Source organism: Tamandua tetradactyla, chromosome 4, assembly GCF_023851605.1.
Source record: "Tamandua tetradactyla isolate mTamTet1 chromosome 4, mTamTet1.pri, whole genome shotgun sequence".
NCBI lineage: Eukaryota > Metazoa > Chordata > Mammalia > Pilosa > Myrmecophagidae > Tamandua > Tamandua tetradactyla.
In genome coordinates, this window is record NC_135330.1 from 86,800,052 (window position 1) to 86,814,523 (window position 14,472).

Consider the following 14,472-nt stretch of genomic DNA (forward strand, 5'->3'; position numbering starts at 1 on the left):
ATTTGTTTGTTTACTGCATCAGGTGCTATAAAGGATATATTTTTATATAGTCTCAACCTGTCCAATCCTCTTGGAAACCCTGCTCAGAAAAAGGGCAACTGGGAGTTTATGAGTTTAGGAACAGGTGATTTCAGGGAAGTTTCCAGATCTTCTGTAATTGAGGTCCAGCAATCCATTCAGGGCTCACTTAGTCAATGCCCAGGAGTAGGCTGGACCATGGAAAGAGCCCAATAGTAAGCACACAAACCTTCCCCTTCAGGGCCTCCATGGGAAAAAGACTGGTGGCAAGGCAGAGACTCAAGAGAGAGGACGCTGAGGTGTGGTATTTGCATCCAGGGGAAAATCCTGTCAGGCAGGGATGTGGGTCTGTCTTGTGCCTGGGACATTGTTCAACCTCAGACAGACACTGAGTTTTAGAGGCTACCCACTCCAACTGCTACTGTACAAGGCTGTGTTGCCACAGTGCTTCCAGGCTACCCATTCTGATGCCTCAGAGAACGAGTAGAGACGGTGGGAAGGGCTATGTGTGCCTCCATTTTTCCTTTCTTCTTTCTTTTCTCTCATTTCATCCAAAAATATCAGTTGCAAGGACACAGTGAACTTTAGGTCACCCAATTTGTTCCCAACACATGTAGAGTCACAAGAGTGCCCACCTGAACCTGGGCACCAGCTAAAGAGTGTGGGGTATACCTCTGTGAACATAAACCATAAAGGTAAATAGTGTTTACCACTATGAAGTTTGGTTCAATTGAGGAAGGAGAAGCACTCTGTGGGGCAGGGAAATTCCAGACAGAAAGTCATAAGGAACACATTGTTCCTCACAAGAGGACTTCCCCTTGCACCTGTATCTCCTTGGTACATTATTTGCAGGACTTGATGCTGGATTTCAGCCTCTCTGAACTCTGGATGCCCACCTGGGAACAGACTCATGGCAGGGTCATTTTCTCAACAAGGTAAGTATTTTAAATCCTGATTTTTGCATCTCTCATCTGTATCCCTGACTGACACTGGGCATTTCTGGGTTGGCTGCAAGACACAGTTCAGCCTACTGAAGCACTCTGGATCCAGGCAGTGTGAAGAGCAGGTGACCCCTTTCCCCTTGTGGGTTTCTGGCCTTGGCAATGCTGTACTGCATAGAGTTTCAGGGTGTGAAGTAGTCCAGGGAGGTGTCAGGTGTGTGGCTTGTGGGGAGGATGGATGCCTGTGCTGCCTCTGTCCCCCATCACCCTCTAAAGCTTATGATGTGACTTGGGGGCCTTTAGGTGAGTCTGACTTACTGAAAGATTTGAAACTGACCTCACCTGGACTCTCAGTGAGGGAATTTCTATGAAAGTTAAAAACAGTCTAAATCATTGCATGTATGCATTTGTGTGTGTTGAAAAGTTGAAAAATAGACACTTGTGGGGAGGAACTCTGTGAGGAAAGATTATTTCCTTTTTTGAGTTCTTTCATGTTAAATCCAATCAGTTGATTTTGGGGGGCCTGCTATTGGTGATAGAACACTGGACCAGGCATCATAGGCCTGGCCTGGTTTCCTGTCATGTATGTGGCCTGGACAAGTTACTCATTTATAAAGCTTAGGTTTCTTCAATGCAAATGTGGGGATTAACAATGCCTGATTTTTCATGGAATTTTGTTTGTTTTTAATTAATCATAATCCAAATAATATAAATTTCCTTGCAGGTGAGCAATCACCTGCCTTGTCCATTGATGTAACCCATTGCTCATAGCAGTGCCTGACACATTATGGGCCCTCAAGATAAAGCAACTGACAGAAGAGTGCATTATAAAGGTAAATAAAAATACTTAGAATGGTAGATAATAAAAAAATATGTTTATACCTAAAAAAATAACAAATGCAGTATACAGCTAGATATAAATATTTCCTGAAGCTGTGAGTAGATAGTTGCATAGATACTATGCTATATGAAAAAGATAGACAAACTCTCTGTGATGTTTTGAGTGACTTTCCAGTAGAGGGTCTTTTGAGCAACAAAGCATAAGACAGAATTAGTCATGAAAGTAAAGTCTCCATTTATTATTGAGGAGAGGTTTTATGTGATTTAGGTATTAAACAGAAATGTATGTCATATTTAGGTTACAATGTGCTAAAGGTTTTTATTCAGATTATTCATTACACTTTAATTTCCAAATAATTACTAGAAATAGTGTTTTTCCTTTCATGAGCATGAAACTACCCTAGAAGTTTTCTGTTTTCCAGAGCAGTCTGTTATTCTTCACAGTACATTAATTCAGGAGGAAATGCATTCACATCAGATGTCAGCCTTGCAAAAAGATGCTTTAGAGTTTCTCCAGGAGGTGTCAGGGACATGACTGGGCCTGTTGCAAGAGTGTAACCCCCCCCATGGGTGAAGCACCTTTATAAATAGTAAAAGGGAACCCAAATCAAGGGAAAATGGGTACTGGTGGTCTTTGTCATATCACTGGTGATAATATTTCATATGTTTTCTTTTCTTAAATGAAACCTCATCTTTAATGTAAAAACCACTGCATATAGCTTTTGGTTGGTAGATACAGTTCTCTTGGGGCCCAGCTCTGAGGGAAGCTACTATTTCAACCTGCACTGGAGAAAGGTGGTGGCAGTCAGTGTTTCACTTCCACACTGGAAAAATTGTTGCCAGACATTATTTCAAACATCTGAGGTTATGGGCAGAGGTGATGGAGAATTAAAACTGCAGCAGGCTTTGGGGTCAATTAGTTGAATGGGCTATATTTGCTGGGCAGGCCAGGATAACTCACTTTTGGGGACCCATTGGATATTATTTTGGCACCCTTCCTGATCACCCCTTTAGGGAAGCTTGGAGCCAGCCTGCACCTCTTTTTTGTGGGTCCCTGGCCCTGCTTTGGCTAGGGTGACACTTCCTGCAGAATTTTTTCTCCAGGGAAAAACAGAGACAATGGGAAAAGTATAACAATTTGTAGAGACAGAGAACCTAGGACTAAGGACTGCTGGCTTCAAACACCTGGGAAAGGGAGAACCATCTGTTGTGAAAGAGAGGGACAAGCCAAGTCCTGTAAACTGGGGGCCCTAAACAACTAGTAAGGAAAAGCTTAGAACCAAAAAGATAGAAAAACCCTGCACACTGCATGTGTCTTGGGCAGACCTTCCAGAGAGAAGGGTTGAAGCTCACGAAAATCTCTGATTTACCGTTGACTTTCTTGTTACAAAACAAGAAACAAACATCTCAGGGAATAAATTCTAGAATTACAACTTTAAAATCTACAATGTATCAAAAAGGCTCAAGACAGAGAAATGAGGAATGATTTATCCAAAGGAAGAAGATAAAATTGGAGACAGCACAAATGAAGAAGATGAGCAGTAGACATACTAAATGGAGGCTTTTAATAAATGGTCATAAAAATGTTCAAGAAGATGAAGGAAAATACAGAGAAAGAAGTAAAAAAAATCAGGAAAACAATGAACAATAAGTGTGAGTGTCTATTTAAAAAAGATAAAAATTTTAAAAAGGAGCCAAACAGAACTAGTGGGGTTGAAGATCACAATAACTGAAATGAAAATTGCCTAGGAAGCTTTTGAGAGCATACTGTAACTGGCAGAGGAATTAGTGAACTTAAGCCAAGACACTTGAAATGAGTCATTCTGAGGAACAGAAAGAAAAAAAATATCTATATACAATTTCTTTATATGTATAATTTGTTTCTTTATATATATATATATATATTTTTTCTTTCAGTTATGGGACAGCACCAAGCACATCAATGCATTATGGGAGACACAGAAAGAAAAGAAAGAGGGAAAGAGGCAAAAGGAATCATAGAGAAAATGACAGAAATTTGCCAAATTTAGCAAAAGACATGAATATGTACATCAAAACAGCTCAAAGACTAACAAACAGGGTGAAAAAAAAAGCAAAATATACCTAGTTATATATGAATTCAATGTCAAATACAGAGGACAAGGAGAGATCTGAAAGCACCAAAGGAAAAGCAATGTGTTATGTACAAGGGAATCCCAAATATATAGTGTGCCAATTTATCATCAGAAACCATGCAGTGGATTGAAGTACAAAAAGTGGTGAAAGAAAACAAATGCCAACCAAAAATTTTATATATGATGAGACTCTCTTTCAAAATTGAGGGGGACAATAAGATATCACCATGTTAAAAAGAAAAGAGAAAAATTGAGGGAATAATAAGGAAGTATAAGACTTAAATCATACATAAACTAACTAGACCTAACAAACTTATATAAAACACTGCACCGAACAAAAGCAGAGCATGCATTCTTCTCAAGTGTAAATGGATCATTCTTCAAGATAGATAAAAGGCTGGGTCGCAAAACAAGTCTCAATAAATTTTAAAAATATGGAAATCATGCAATGTATACTCTCTGACCACAGTCGAATGAAGATAGAAATCAATAACTGAGGGAGGAATTGAAAATTCACAAACATGGAAATTTAAAAATATACTCTTAAACTACCAATGGGTTAAAAAAGATTTCACAAGGAAAATTAGAAATTATCTTGAGGTGAATAGAAATGAAAGCAGAACATACCAAATATATAGGTGCAGCAAAGAGAGTGATGAGAGGGAAATTTATAGCTCTAAATGCTTACATTAAAAAAAGAAGACTTCAAATCACAGTTCTAATTTCAAAACTGGAACTACTGAAAAAGAAGAACAAAGTTAACCCAAAACAAGCATAAGAAAGGATATAACAAGATTACAGTGGAGATAAAAGAAACAGAATACAAAGAAACAAAAGAGAGAATAAACACCAAAAGATGGTTCTTGAAAAGATCAGTAAAGTTGACAAAACTGTAGCTACACTCACAAAGGAAAAAAAGAGGATAAAAATAATAAGAAAAAGTCAGAAATGAAAAGGGGGCATTGCTACCAATTCCACTGAAATAAAAATGATTATAAGAGAATACCATCAATAATTGTAGATCTACCTACATTGACTCAAGAACAAGTAAAAGACCTGAAGAAAGCAATTCCCAGTAAAGAGACTGAATTAGTCATCAAGAGGTGAGATTTGTACCTGCTATGCAAGGTTGGTTGAACAAAGGAAAATCAATTAATATAATACACCCCATTAACAGTGAAGGACACAAACTGCTTGATCTCCTCAATTGATGCAGAATAGATATTTGACAGAATACAGAACCCTTTCTTAATAACACCACTTAGCAGACTAGGAGTAGAAGGAAACTTCCTCAGCATGATAAGGGGTGTATATGAAAACCCCATATCCTAAGTAATGTTGCAAGATTGAAAGCTTTCCTACTAAGATCAGGAACAAGACAAGAATACCCATTGTCACCAATGTTATTCAACATTATGCTAGAAGTTCTTGCCAGAACAATTAATCAAGAAAATAAATAAATGCATCCAAATTGGAAAGGAAGAAATAAAACTTTATACTTCCTGTATATTGTTGATATGATCCCATATACATGCAGAATCCACATCAAAGCTACAAGGGAAAATAAATGAATTCAGCATACTGGCAGGGTACAAGCTCAACATCCCAAAATTGGTAGTATATCTATACACAAGCAGTGTACAATTTGAAGAAGAAATCAAGAAAAAGAACCACTCACAATAGCAACTAAGGGAATCCAAAGGTCTAGCAATAAATATACACAAGTTTGTAAAGGACTCCTACATAGAAAACTACAAAAAGTTGCTAAAAGAAATTTTGAAATCCTAAATAAATGGAAGGACATTCCATGCTCATGCATTGGAAGATTAAATATCATTAGTATGGCAATACTACTAAAGCAATGTGTAGATTCACTGCAACCTCAATCAGAGTTCCTACTGCCTTCTAGAGTGCAGGAATGAAAAGCCAGCCACCAAATTTATATGCAGCAGCAAGGGACCCTAAGTAACTAAAGCCATCTTGAAAAAGGAAAATGATGTTGGATGAATCGCAATTCTCCATCTTAAAACTTACCACAAAGCAACAGTGATGAAAACAGCACCACAGCCTCTGGAGAGCCGCCTGCCCTAGGTCCATGGCCCACAGGGCAGCAACCACTGTCTGGCCTGGGCACCCCATGCAGCACCGCACTTGTAGGTGAGTCTGGAGATCAAGGGTGGGGAAGTCGGCCCCCAGCCCCTAGCTGCAGCTGTGCAGGCAGCCAGCCCCTCCCCATTCTCCTCCCTCTAGGCGGGGCTGCCCTGCCCCCATTTCGTGTGCCTGCCTGGATGTTCTACCCCAGCTGCAGCTGCCACCCCAGGGCAGCCTCAGCACTATAGGATGACCCATCTGGAGCAGCCATCTCTGGTCCCAGTCCACCCAGCCGCTCCCAGCTCCACCAGCAGTAACAGCAACAGCAGCAGGAGCATCTCAGTGTGGGATCAGCACAGTAAATGAATATCTGAGGACTGCTTGGCAGCACCACGGCCAAGGCCTGGGGAAGGTGTGTCAGCCTTATGAAAACACAGTCTCCACAAAGGCAATTTTGAAGAAAAGGAACACATGCAAAGGGTGGGCTCATAAAGTGTCTGCCCTGAAGGTTAGTGGGGTTCAAGCCCAAAGGGCAAAGCAACAGGATTATCACACATGCTCATCTCCCCCACTTTGCCATAATTTTCCATTTATGTAAAAATCTCCTAAAAAGATTCACTGTACTTCCTGCATCTCCACATCCCTCAGCACAATACAAACCGTCAGCAGACTGGGAAGAGCTTTGAGGGTTACTGTGAATGTTCAAGAGGGCAGCGGTCTGGCTGAAGGTCGACCGAAGTGCATGGAGAGCATCTGTCTTCAGAGGCCATGCTCCAATTTTGAAGTAAAATAAATAATTCACTTTGTCACTCTCAGTGCCGAAGATGAAAGACAGGTGCTCTGCCTTTTCCCTCCTGCCACTGCCACTGATGCCACCGCTAACAGTGAACTTTTGCTTCCAGATAGTGTGAAGAAAGCATCACACCTTATATTTCTATTGCACTACCATAATGCCAAAATCATCCGAGTAGGACACAAAGAAACCTAATAAATTAGCTAAATTTGGGGAAGAGAGGTGGAGCGAAAAATATCACAGTTACTAAAAATCTCTTAGCCTTCACTTACTCATCCCTCCCTCCCTCCCCCCAAACTGCTAGGCAGCCCCTAATCTTTATCCAGGCAGGTCCCAGATATTGAGGCTTTAGTTCCAGACTACTGTAATTCAGAAAGCTTTGCAATAAACTGAGTTCCACGTTGTTTTTGGTTTCCCAGTGCATATAAAAGCTATGTTCACAATATGCTGTAGTATATTAAGTGCCCAAGAGAATTATGTTATAAAAAGCGTGGACATACCTTAATTAAAAACAATGGAATAGGCACAGCTGTGCTGTCTACTGTGGCGGGGTGGGCACTGTGTTCAAGGGGAAGGCAGGCGGCGCCGGGGGCCTCAGGTGCAGCAGCGATTGTCCAGGCAATGGGAAAGAATCCCCACCGGCAATGGGTCCAGCTGGGCCTCCGCAGGGCACGCAGAACCCGGGTCTTTCTCTGTGGGGCATCTCCATACAGACCGTGATGTCACAGACGCGGGGTTCTGCGGGGGGGTGGCTACCGAACCTAAGCAAGTTTCTTGGTCTCTTTGCTGCCAAGCCCCCTCTCTGCCAATGCTCACTGTTGCTCTACTGTCCTCTCAACCTCGCCATCCCCAGGGTGCCTGTGCCCCCATCTGGCAGACATCTGGGCCATATCTTGGCAAGTACTGTCCCAAGGTCCCGCCTCTGTCTCTTCTACCCCCCTTACTTGCCCCGTTACCCGCTCTGTTCCCGGCCCCAACAAGGAGCCGCAGAGCCTCACAATGGTCTCCAGAGCCAGGGGACTAGAAGGGGGCGGCGGCAAGATCCGGACCCATCATGGCCACCAGGGGCCAGTTAATCCTTACATGCAGGGGCGACAGCAGCATCGGGGTATCCTTAACAGGCTTACCAAATCGATTAGGAATATTATGCCAGGATGGCTGCAGAGATACTTCAATAGGAATGAAGATGTACACAGGTGCTCAGCAGACACAGAGGAGGTACCACATGGGCAGGAAAACAGAGAAGATGAGCATCTCACGCAGGCCACTGAGGAGAGCTCCAATACTAGTGATGGGAGGATCACTCCTGCACCAAACATCGATAATACAGAAGAACCCTCAACAACTACAGCTGATTCAAATTATGCAGATAAGTCAATAAGTCCTCTTCATCAGTGCCATTCAAAGTTTTCCATGTTGGAATCCCCTGCCTTATACCACCAGCCTTCCACATCATTGACATTGCCAATTGGCAGTTCTAGATTTTCCCTTGTAAAGGAATTTAAAGATTCTACCCCTCAGCATGATGATAGCAGCTCAACTAACAGCAGTTTTCTTTCAAGAGCTTCTGATAAAGTTACAGCTTCTCCAAAGAATATTTCAGTCCCACGTCTGTGGTTCACAGAGGCTGAGCCCTCTCATGCACTCCCACAGCACACTGCCACCAGCTCAAAGAAACCAGCATTCAACTTGGCTGTCTTTGGAACACTTTCCTCTTCACTTGGGAATTCTTCAAGCCTTAAAAAATATCAGCTTGGAGATTCTCCTTTTTACCCTGGAAAGACAACAAATGGTGGGGCAGCAGCTGCTGCAGGATGGTCTAAACTATGAGGTACACCTTACCAGGCACCAGTTAGAAGAGAGATGAAAACTAAGCAACTCAATGCACAATCTCCTGGTGTGACTAGTTTAGCAGCTCGGCGAATATTACAATCCTATGAGAAGATGTCTAGCCCTCTACAGGATGCAAAAAAAAAATTCCTTTAGTTGTTTCTTCTCCTGTGAATCCTCTTGATAGAAGTGGTATAGATTCCACAGATGTTCATGCAAAAAGGGTTAAGGTGAACTCTTAGTATCCCCTTGTTCAGAGACTCTTGATCCCAAAGTCAGTTTCCATAGCAACAAATCTCACTGTGTATTTGAAACCATCCCTGACCCTATCTCATGAATTGAGAAAAACTAATCAAAGAATAGTTAATAAGTATGACACACCATATGAAAAAAGTGAGACACCAGAACAAAATAGAGAACAAGAAAGTGGCTTTCCAGATCCAGATTTCAGTCTGCCTTCAGGCAATGGATTATCTTCTGGAATAGGGAATGGAGGCTGAAAAATAAGAGGAGAGAGAATACACTTCACTGAATCTAAATTGCCAGTGGAGCAGGACATGGAAGTATAGGTATTACCAAAAATCCCTCCACCAATCACCAGTTCTTCACTGACTGCCTGCAGTTTAGTTCCTCTGTGATCACACCTTCCTCCTCATCACCCATCAGGCATTCACAATCATTAACCAATAAGGTATAAATGACTTCTCCAAACAGCAGTGACAATTATGTGTTTACATTTTCATCTCCTATTATAAAATTTACTGAGACATAGATACTAACTCCACCATCTGCTGGATTTCCATTTAATGTGCCTATTGAAAAAACAGAACTTTCTTACACCAGCTGTTCTTCAGACCCAATGGTAAGTACTTCAGCTGAAGATATCACTGCTGTGAATAGTCCAAGCTGTAAGAAGAAACCAGATGAAGATATTGAGGACACTTTTTGACATTCAAAATCTCTGAAATAAGAAAGTGTCCTAGATGTTCTGAAAACACCTGGTTTCATATCACTAAAGGCAGATTCTTTTGCTGCTTAGCCTACTATGACAAGCCAGGTAGTTTATACAAAATCAGCAATAAGTAGCTTTACTTCTAGTGTAATTGGACTTGAGGGAAGTTTAAAATCTCAATCATCATGGCACCGTGGTACATGTCTACTCCAGAACAATGTTAGAGATGAGATGTGCATGCCCTGTCAAGCTGCAAAGTTGCCACCAAGAAGTGTTGCTAAACGGACTGGAATTGACACACCAAATATAAATGGCAAACCAACTGTCCCTGCATCAAGGACAGGCTTTGGACACAAACTGAAGCCAGCAGTAGGACCTGGGATTGTGAGACCAGCTTTAGCATGAACGTTGTTAACCCTGATCCTGCTGCTGTTGTTACTGCAGTGACATCTGAGGACAACAGCAGCTTCAGCTTTGGAATCATAGGAATTAAAAGTGCCAAGCAATGTTTTCCTTTGGAAATTTAGAGTAAATCAAAGATGAGAAATCTTCAAAGTTAACATTTAATTTCAACATGATGAAACCATCTGAGACAGAATCAGAACAGTCAACAAAGGCTGCTTTTGCTTATGGAGCTCAAACCAATACTATGGCTGATCAAAGAAAAGCAAAGCCAGTTTTTAATTTCTTAAATGACAGTTCCTCTAGCTCATGTACACCAGCCACTTCAGCTTGTTGTGGCATTTTGGTAGAACAATCTCTTTGTCCAATCCTCCTGTGGCCACCTTTGTGTTTGGACAGGTCGACAATCCTGTGAGCAGCTCTGCCTTCGGGAACTCTGCTGAATCCAGCACATGTTAGTCTTTACTATTTTCTCAAGATAGCTAACCAGCAACCACATCTAGCATTGGCAGAGCTATCACCCCATTTGTCTTTGATCTGGGAGCCAGTAGTAATTATACTTCAATCTCTGGTTTCAACTTTGGAGCTACAACAACATCTAGCTCTGCAGGATCCTTTGTATTTGGTACTGGACCTTCAACACTATCTGACAGTCCAGCATTGGGTGTTAAAATGACTCCAACATTTGGATAAAGTCAAAGTGCCAACCAGCCTTATTCCCCAGGCTTTAGAACTAATCATCTTCAAAAATATTATTTTTCAACTGGTTCTCAGATTGAACCCCCACCTGCTTTTGGTACAGTGTTAAGCAGTAACCAACCTCCTGTGCTTGCATAACAGCCTAGTTGGTCTGCATTTGGCTCTGGAAAGACTCCTAATTCCAGTTTGGTTTTCCAACTTAGCAGCAGAACAACAAATTTCAACTTAGCAAACAATAATCCATCAGGTATGTTCACGTTTGGTGCAAATCTTGCCACACATCCAGCCCAGCCTTCAGTCTCAGGAGGATTTCAATTTAACCAGTCTCCAGCAACATTTACAGTGCGGTCAAATGGGAAACATGTTTTCTTCTTCTGGAAGTTCAGTTTCTGCTCACAAGATAAACTGCTGTTAGATGCAGAAAATAAAGTCACAATAGTTTATACCCAATAGTTTTATTAACAAAAGCTGTTTCCCTGCATTCAGACAAGGAACTGTACTGTGTGCTGAAGTTATCTCAAGTCAGATCTGCCTAAGGACACCTTTAACTTTGGGATTTTCTTCCTTGCTCTTTCTTTATAGAAAACTCCAACACCACTCCTCCCCTTTAATAATAGCTGGACTGATGACTGATTCTTCACAAAAATAATATATGATGCAGCAAATTATTCACTGATTTTACCTGGTCTGGCTATACCCAGGTATAGAGCCCAAACCTGAATATTCAACATTATATAGAATCTTTTTGACTGCACCTTAGTGTGCATTTATATGCATTTATGGAATTCTTTGAAATTGTGGTTATATTTAAGGAGATTTTTATATATTAGAAGGTGTTGAAATGAATGAATTCTATGCTAAGTTTGTGCTGGTGTTTATGTGTGAAGTGAGTGAGCTGAGTGCATTGTGCACTAAAATTTTCTGACAGAAGAAGCCTGATTTACACTGGTTCATGCACAGGACATGTTACATATATCTAGTTCTCAGCTTAATAATTATATGCTATTTCTATATTTACTTCTTTTGATTATCACCTGCCTTGCCTTTTTCATTGTTCCATTATAAAGTATGTAAGTACTATTTTGTTTCTATACTTTTTTGGCATTAAATAAATTGTGAACTTGAAATTTTAGTTTTGGGTTAGAAATTTTTTTTGGTTGTTTGTTTAGTCTTGTCCAGATCTTACTATATAAATCTCATTATTCAAAGTTACCTTAATCCATTTTGAATTTTTCTTAAAAATTGATAATTGTTAAAATGAATTTATTTACTTTTATGATCCAGGTTTTGTGGGCCAAAATCAGTATTATACAAAATATTAATCATATATTTTTATATTTACTGAAATGGACATGGTGACATTTTAAAATATTTTCTTGACTAATCTTCATACATATACAGTCCGTATTTGGTGTACAATCAACAGCTCATCACATTGTCACATATTTGTGTATTTATCACCATTATCACTTTTTGAATATTTGCACCACTCCAGAAAAAGTAATAAAAAGAAAGGAGAAAAAACTTATAAATACCATATTCTTTAGCCCTCCTTCTCATTGACTGCAGGTATTTTAATCTACACAGTGTGTATTACCTTTTATTCCCTATTGTTTATTTTAATCCATACTTTTTACTCATCTGTCTATATCCTGGATAAAAGGAATATCAGACACAAGATTTTCACCATCACACAGTCACATTGTAAATGATATTGTAAAAGCCTTATCATTATGCCATTGTCTTCAAGAAGCATGGCTACTGGAACACATTTCAGTAATTTCAGGTACTTCCCTCCACCCACTCCAATGCATGATAAGCTAAAAAGGGATATTTACATAATGCATAAGAATAACATCCAGGATAATCTCTTGACTGTTTGAAATCTCTCAGCCACTGAAGTGTTATTACGTCTCATTTCTCTTATTCCTTTTGTTCAACAAAGCTTCTTCAATCCCATGATGCTTGGTCCCAGAGAATCTCTAGAGTTCTGTCCAACATTGCCAGGGAGAAGTACACATGTGGGAGTCATGTCCCACGTTATTTTGTGTTATAAGGAAGTTTAACATTAAAGCCATGTTTATTTCAGTACAAATAACATATTAAATCATGGTACAAATGCCATCAATAAAAATTATGAAATAAAAATGTATTGCTAGAGACTTCCTGGAAGATGGCGGCTTAGTAAGACGCGCGGATCTTAGTTTCTTCTCCAGGACACCTACTAGGGGAGTAGAAATGATACAGAAAGCGCCCAAAGCCACAACAGAGATAAAAAAGACAGCGTACCCCATCCTGGAACGGCAGGCTGGCTGAGAGAAGCAGCTCGGGTGAGATCGCCGAGGCGCGCGGGCCTTACCGGGCGGGGTGGCAAGCGGCCGGAGTTACTCCCTTCCCCCTTCCCGGGCCGGCTGGGAGAATTGGAGAGGTGGTCCCCTGAAACAAAGACGGCTGGCGCCCACACCACGCGCAGCCCCCAGACCAACTGAGAGAATTGGATCGGAAACCCCCAGGCCGCGGAGAACGGTGACGGGTGGGGGAGGCCCCTTCCAAACCCGTGACTCCCGGGGAACGTGCACTCTCTCGGGCGGGCCGCTGCCGCTGGCGCCCTCCCGCCACGCTTGTTGCCCAGGGCCGACTAGGAAATTCGGACGGGCTCTTTCCCTGGCTGCGGCGACCAGCAACCCTCCCTGCGTTCGGACCCCGGGCCGGCTCAAGCCGTTTCGGCTAGCGAACCCCCAGGACGGCGAGAGTTTTCCAAAGTTTAAGGTCCCACAGCACCTTTTACTGGTGGGACCCGCAGACAAACGTGTGCCACGAGCGCCACCTACTGGGCAGGATAAGAAAAACAGAACCCAGAGATTTCACAGAAAAATATTACAACCTTGCTGGGTCCAACACCAAGAAAAATCTGAATAAATGCCCAGACGCCAGCAGCAGAAGATAACTGTCCACGCTCAAAAGATTGAGAATATGGCCCAGTCAAAGGAACAAACCAATAGCTCAAATGAGACACAAGAGCTGAGACAACTAATCCTGAATATACGAACAGAAATGGAAAACCTCTTCAAAAATGAAATCGATAAATTGAGGGAGGACATGAAGAGGACATGGGCTGAACATAAAGAAGAAATAGAAAAACTGAAAAAACAAATCGCAGAACTTATGGAAGTGAAGGATAAAGTAGCAAACATAGAAAAAATAATGGATAGCTACAATGATAGATTTAAAGAGACAGAAGATAGAATTAGTGATTTGGAGGATGGAACATCTGAATCCCAAAAAGAAACAGAAACTATCGGGAAAAGAATGGAAAAATTTGAACAGGGTATCAGGGAACTCAAGGACAATATGAACCGCACAAATATACGTGTTGTGGGTGTCCCAGAAGGAGAAGAGAAGGGAAAAGGAGGAGAAAAACTAATGGAAGAAATTTTCACTGAAAATTTCCCAACTCTTATGAAAGACCTAAAATTACAGATCCAAGAAGTGCAGCGCACCCCAAAGAGATTAGACCCAAATAGGCGTTCTCCAAGACACTTACTAGTTAGAATGTCAGAGGTCAAAGAGAAAGAGAAGATCTTGAAAGCAGCAAGAGAAAAACAATCCATTACATACAAGGGAAACCCAATAAGACTTTGTGTAGATTTCTCAGCAGAAACCATGGAAGCTAGAAGACAGTGGGATGATATATTTAAAATACTAAAAGAGAAAAACTGCCAACCAAGACTCCTATATCCAGCAAAATTATCCTTCAAAAATGAGGGAGAAATTAAAACATTCTCAGACAAA

General features: G+C 41.2%; 1 pseudogene; it reads left to right on the plus strand.

Moving 5' to 3' along the window:
- The first annotated feature begins 7,796 nt into the window (after positions 1-7,796).
- Positions 7,797-11,095, plus strand: LOC143680338 (nuclear pore complex protein Nup153-like; annotated as a pseudogene).
- The last annotated feature ends 3,377 nt before the right edge of the window (positions 11,096-14,472 follow it).